Source organism: Hydra vulgaris, chromosome 05, assembly GCF_038396675.1.
Source record: "Hydra vulgaris chromosome 05, alternate assembly HydraT2T_AEP".
NCBI lineage: Eukaryota > Metazoa > Cnidaria > Hydrozoa > Anthoathecata > Hydridae > Hydra > Hydra vulgaris.
This window is the reverse complement of record NC_088924.1, coordinates 38,356,421-38,363,610: the sequence shown is the minus strand read 5'-3', so window position 1 is coordinate 38,363,610 and position 7,190 is coordinate 38,356,421.

Sequence of the window (7,190 nt, the reverse complement as noted above, 5' to 3'; positions counted from 1 at the left end):
ATATATATATATATATATATATATATATATATATATATATATATATATATATATATATATATATATATATATATATATATATATATAGATATATATATATATATATATATATATATATATATATATATAGATATATATATACATATATATATATATAAATTTATATATAATATAATTATACGTTTTTTTATTTAAATAGTTTGCTAATTAAAACAAACTAAGTTTCCCAAGTAGAACCTCTTTGTTATCTCTGATCTTCATTGCTAGTAACATTTTAAGTTATTTAGACAGCATTTTATTTTGTTGTGTATTTGTGCATTATATGGATTATTTGTCGACTATTTAATCATTTCGTTAGTCAAACATTATGAAAAATTTGGTTAACCAAAATTACTTATAGAAACCCTACATAAAAAAGCATGGAATGTTAAATAAATGCATGCTTTGTTAACGAAACACCGCACGGCGCTGAATAATCAGTTTATTATGGAGTTACCGAAATGCTTGTCAGTTTTATCTAAAAATATCCACATAAAAACACAAACAAAGAATGTTTATGATTTTAAATTGCTAACGTTACAAGAATGGCGCTAAAAATCACAAAGAAAATAACTAAAATTGAAATCAAAATTCTATCTGAAGTTTTTTTTCAAAAAAACGCATTTTTTATCTCAAAAAGCGGTTCCCTTGTTCGTTTAAATCGGATTAAATAGCGAAGTTTTTATCTTAAAAACGGAATTTTTTGCATTTTTATAGCATTGGATTTTTTTTATATTCGCTTTTTACGGTAAAAACTTCGTGTTATACGGAAAAAACTTCGTTTTTTATGTCTATAGCAGGGATGGCCAAATAGCGGCACGCGAGCGCATGCGGCTCTTAAAACGTCACTGTGGCTCTTTTCAAAAGTTTTATTGATTTTCAGATTATAAAAAATTGAAGTATTCATAGCCGGAAGACATCGTTTGAAAAATGGATACAGCAAAATGTGACAATGAAGCACTTCACAATAAAAGTAAGAAAAGAAAAATTGAAAATAAGAACAGATCATTTCATGGTAATTAGACAGAAAAATACGCATTTATTGAAAAAGAAAATAAACCTATGTGTTTAATTTGCAATACTGAACTAGCTCATAATAAGACATGTAATGTCAAACGTCACTATGAAACAAAACATATGTGTTTTTGTAAAGAACACCCAATAAATTCATGTCATAGAAAAAATAAAATCGAGTTGCTTAAAACAATATTTAAATATCAAAAAATGAATATTTCATCTACCAGCAAAGAATTAAATATTACAACAGAAGCAAGTTTTATTATAACTTGGAGCATTGCAAAAAGTTAGCATCATTAAACCGATGGGGAGTTTTTTGTATAACAAAATCTTTTTGATGTGGTCTGAGTTTTAGATCTTAATAATAGAAAAATTCAAAGATTAATTTCAAATTTTTCTGTTTCTCGACATACAACTGAAAGAAGAATATCTGAGATTAGTGTCGAAGTTGAATAGCATTTGTTGAATAACTTAAAAAATTGTGAAGCATTCATTTTAGCATTGGATGAATCAACAGATATTCAAGATAAATCTCAAATGGCAGTTTTTGTTAGAAATATAACATCAGATATACTTGTAAAAGAAGAGCTGCTAGGTTTAGTAGAGCTAAAAGACACTTGCTGGAGATTGTAAATTATATTCGATCTAATGCAAAAAATTACAGACAGTTTAAAAATTTCATTAGTGAATTGGATCTTGCTGACAAACCAAGTGACTTGTTGTTTTACTGTGACTTGTTGTTTTACTTTTAAATCTGAATTTGTCGCTTCAGAGAAAAGAAAATATATATCTGATCTTGCTCAGACTATATTTAGTATTCAAAAAAAATTGCTCTATTTCAGGAAGATCTTACCTTAGAAACTTTTAATCATTTTCCTCAAATGAAGAAGATGATTTATAATCCTAATCCTACAATTCAGTATGATGATTATAAGATTGAATCATACCGGGAAAAACTACAGAATTTATTCGAAGACTTTCAAAACAGGTTAAAAGATTTGTATGCTCTTAAATCATCATTAGCATTTTTTGTAAACCGTTTTTTAATTGATATTATTAGTGATGGTTGTCCAATACCAGAAAATATACTTGAAGAAACATCTCAATTTGAAATAGAATTACTAAATCTCCAAGAAGATCAAAGTCTTCAAATGCTACATAAAACACTAGCTTTATTAGATTTTTGGAAAATGGTTCCTGAAGTTAATTATCCTTAACTAAAAAGGATTAGTATAAAACTTATTTCAATTGTTGGTTTAGCATATACATGTAAATCTTTATTTTTGACTATGAGATTTGTTAAATCAAAGTATCGTGCCATTTTAGCTAGTGAACATTTGTTACAGTTGCTTAGAATATCAACTATAAGCTTGAAACCAGATTTTAAAAAACTTACCAGTAGTGTTGAAAATCTTAGTGCCTAATAAATTTTAAGTAAATTATGCAAGTTATTATACAAGAAGAATTTTCTAATGGTCTTTTACAAAATATAATTGATGTTTTAAAAAGAATTCTCTCTGTCATGTCTAATTTTTTGCTGAATGATGCAAAAATATTTTTCAATTGTAAAAATAAAAGTAAATTGAACTTAATTGAAGTTCGTTGAAAATTTTTTTTATTGTGTAGTCGTTTATTTATTTGATATTTTGCAGTTTTTAGTAACTTATGCTATTAAGTGGTTATAAGCAAGTTCAATTCGAATAAAAGCAAGTTTAATTCAAATACATTTAAAAAATTTTTTTCTCAAAGAAACCTTTTCATCTTTAGATTTTTATATCTTGCTTACAATTTTTTTTATAAGGAAATTTATGATTGTTGTAATTGTGTTAATTCCAAAATAAATTATGATTTAGAGATGCTTTCTCAATTTTTTCTACAAATGGTTTTCTTGTGTGAATAAAAAGCAATCAGATTTTATGTAGTTAAGTTTACATTTAAAGAATAGCTTTTGCTTTCTTTATTGTAAAAAAAACTAAATACTAAGTATAAATTGGGTACATACTAAGTTTATTTATAAAAGTACAATTTCCATTTAAAAATCAAAATATTGATGTTTAAAAAGATCTAAACTTACATTTCCCAATTATTTTTTTAAAGATGAAGTTAGCATAGCAACATATTTATTGCGGCTCTTTGAGCACGTCATTATTTATATGCGACTCTCGCGTCTAAAATTCTGGCCAGCGCTGGTCTATAGCATAGCATTGGCCCGTGGTTAAATGGTAATAAAAATATTTTTTGATTTCTTGCTTTTTCTACATACCAAAATTAGTAGCAAGGTATTTAGCCTTGCTACTAATTTTGAATGCTTATTTTAATTTAAAATGAATGCTTAATTTAATTTAAAATGCTGAAATAAAATTTTATTTACTCTTTTTTTATGCTGATTCAGCATTAAATGCAGAAAAATCAATAAAAAAGAAAACTACATTTTCTCAGCCCTTTTATGACATTACAAGGTAAAACTTACCGCAGTGATGAATTATAGTGTAATAAACAAAACATTACTAGAAAAACTTAAAATAATAATTATTTTTAAAATGGCAGTTCTTTTGATTTTAAAGGATATTTTCGATGCAAAAACCTTTGGTAAAATATAAATATATTCAAATGGAAACAAGTCAAAGGTTAGTTTTAGTAAGGTATTGCAGTTCTATCTATAAAGAAACAACCCTGAAAATTTGAAGTTAATTGCATATCTGGTTAAAAAGATATGAATGATTTGCTATTCGCAGCCAGTCAAAAAAATTCAATTGAGAAATCAAGCTTCAAAGTTTAAAAACAATATATATATAGGTATTAATCAAAAATTTCATTCACTCTTTTTAACTAACAACATTATCAAACTTACAACTTTAGTTTTTAAGTAGTTTACAGGCCCGTAGGAACAAAAATTATATTAGGGTGGGGGGTAGTCCTGGATTAAGGGACCCCGAAATAGTTTTTAATTTTTTTTAGTCATTTTTTTTAACAATTCAGTCATAAGATATTTTAAATTTTTATTTTTTGAGCCCTACATTAAGATTTTATTTGTCATATTTTTTTTCAAAAAAAAAAAAAATTCAAAAAAGTCTATATTTAAATTTAATAGTCAGCAAGATCCGAACCAGTGAGATAAATTCAAGTATTCCATGCCAAATGAATTTTGTACATATGCAAAACTGCCATACCAGTTTTGAAGTTTTCGCTTTTCACACTTTGTCATCAAATTTTGAGAAACAGCGTTAGGGTTAGGGTTTACTAGGGTTTACCTTACTAGAAAAACTTTTAATTTGTGCGGCCGTGGCGCAGTGGTTAGAGCACTTGCTTTATAAGCAAGAGATCCAGGTTCGAAACGAGCCTCGGACATATTTTCGCGTCACGGTAGGGAAGGAGGCGTGAACTTCCTGGTTAAATGCACTTCCGCGGTGCTCTTTGACAAGACCGTTAGGTCTTCTTGGGGCACTTAAATAACAGTATAAAAAAGAAACCACTAACCCCCTCCTTAAAGCAAAACGTAATTTATTGACGACCCTTTTATGAAATTAAAGGAAGTCGCAACCTATAAAGCTAAATTACCAAATAAATACAAAAAAATTAATAAGAGCTATAATTTTGTGAACTTAATTCAAGAACCACTTATACAAGATGCAGATAATATGTGAAAATCAGCAATGTGGCTTTAAAACTTTAACTAAAGTTTGTTAATGAAAACTATTTTGAAAAGTCCATATATGGTGTAGTTAGGCAATTTAACAAAAAAACTTAATTTAAACAACAAAACAATGCAACATGTGTTCATGAAATTAAAGGAAGTATGTTTTAAATCCTAAAACTAGATTTTTTTAAGTAAAGTTCAAAATACAAATACAAAAATTCCAAAAAAATTGAGGAGCTTAATGCTATATATACTTAAGTTACAAAATAAATGTTTTAAGAAAATCTACTTTAAGAGATATAACACCTTAAAAAAGTATTTAAAATTCCTGATCAAAGTAAATTTTCTCAAAACATTTATTTTGTGACTTTCAACACTGAGGTCTTCAATTGCAAAAGGCATTTCAATCTATATAATAGTATTTGGATGCCTTGTGGCCTTTCTATAATTCATTTTCTCGGAGAAGTTCATTTTCGTTTGTCAAAAATTTAAACTTTTAATAAAGTGTTTTAACGCAGCCAGATACCAAAGCTCTTTATCTTGCTGCTGAAGTGCTTGTCATTTCTCCTTTTTTGACAATGACAAGCTCTTAATTAGCACGAATAGCAGTTCAACAAGGTTTTCATTTGTTTTTGGCAGCCCCGTCTTAATCCATTTCCAGCCGAGGCAGCCGCTGCGGGGCCAGGGTATTTGGAGAAGCCAGCAAAAGCAATTATTTTTTTAATAATTTGCTAAGCTCATCCATGTGAATAACATTAACATGGATGAGCTTAGCAAGAGAGTATCCGGAGGAAAAAGAATCAAAGAGGCAAATTTAAAACGAATTTCAAACCTAAATGTTGTTGCGTCCTTGCCAAAGTTGCCGATATTTTTCGCAAAAAAACAACCTTATGAATTATAAAAAAAAGGCGGTGGGTGCAACCTTGGACTCCATTAGATACGTAACGAAAAATTAGCTCAGAATGTCGAAGCGTTTTCTACCGGCCCTGCCACTATATATGTCAAAATATTAGCCTGATTAAGTTTATCACAACAAATCACCAAAGAGTGAGGTCAACGCCACTGATTTTTTAAGGTCTTAAACCCGTGACAATGCTGAACCTTTTTGAAAGAGTTATTTGTATTAGTTAGTTATGAGAAGTCACGGAGTAGTTGATATGCTTAATCTTGTTGAAAAGACATTAGAGATGCACAGCATCAACATTAGTGATTTCCTTGGGCAGTTGTATGATAATACCTTTAACATGTGTAGGGTCTTCACTGAGTTGCAAGCTCATTTAAGGAGTCATATTTACCAAATGAATATGTTTAATAGGCCAGTCATTCTTTGAATCTGGTTAGTGTTGTAGCAGCCGAGTTTTGTGTGGCATCTGCTTCATTCTTTAGCTATCTTCAACAGCTAGATAAGCTTTTACTGTTTCAACGAATTCCTTGATATCAGAAAAACGTATAAAGATTTCAAGAAGTCTCTAACAGACTATACGGTGTATGTGCAGGTGCATATTCTTCAAACCGGTTTTTGTTAGTTACGAGATATAATTATAAGAATTAGCTTTTTTTATGTACTTAGTTGTAAATAGTACTAATATATTTGTATACTTTAAATATGCGTTTAAGCTTCAGAGTTGTCTTAAAAGAACCGAAAAACAACAAAACAACGAAAAACCAAAAAACAACGCAAAAGCCGAACACGGCAGTAGAAGCTTTTATACTTCTCAGGATCAGCGGAAGACAGCCTTCATGAAGGTCATGTGGAGCAAAATTATGGAAAGATGCAATAAATTGCTCAAAATGCTTCATTTTGAACAATTTATTGCATCTTTCCATAATTTTGCTCCACATCAAGTTGATGAAATGTACTTAAGACTGGTAAATGATCTGTAACTAATAATTCTCTCGACATATACTCTGATGGCCAAAAAGAAAAAAGAGTGCTCAAACACCAACATGACGTGTTGAAGTTTATTAAGGCATAAGAGTTTAAGGAAGAGAAATGATTCCTGAGGTTAATATCATCACGAATTGACTTTAAGTTGATCCTAAAAGAAAAAAGAAAGGTTATGTTCTATTTATCGCTTGTTTTGGATTTCTTGTCAATCTTCCAGATAAAAATTCTGTTGCAATTGCTGAGCACACCCAAGAGCACCCATTTGTCAGGAAACTTGGCTTAAATCCACAGACTATTCTTTTATGTGTTTTTGTTTAGCACCACTTCACTCAATTGCCTTGCTCTTTGTTCTATATCGCTCTCCTTCATCTAAAGACTGCACTTTTTTTGACTAATATTTTTGTTGTCGGTGACTTTAATATTCACTACACTGAATACCTAGGCTCTAGTGTCAGAGACTATGCAGGAATTAAATCCCACAACTTTTTCCTTTCTCAATCTCTAACTCAAATAGATAACTTTCTAACTAGCTCTCCAGACAACCCGAATCATTTAACTTTTCTGCTTGATTTATGACTTGCTTATGATTCTAGACAGTGCTCAGTTGCT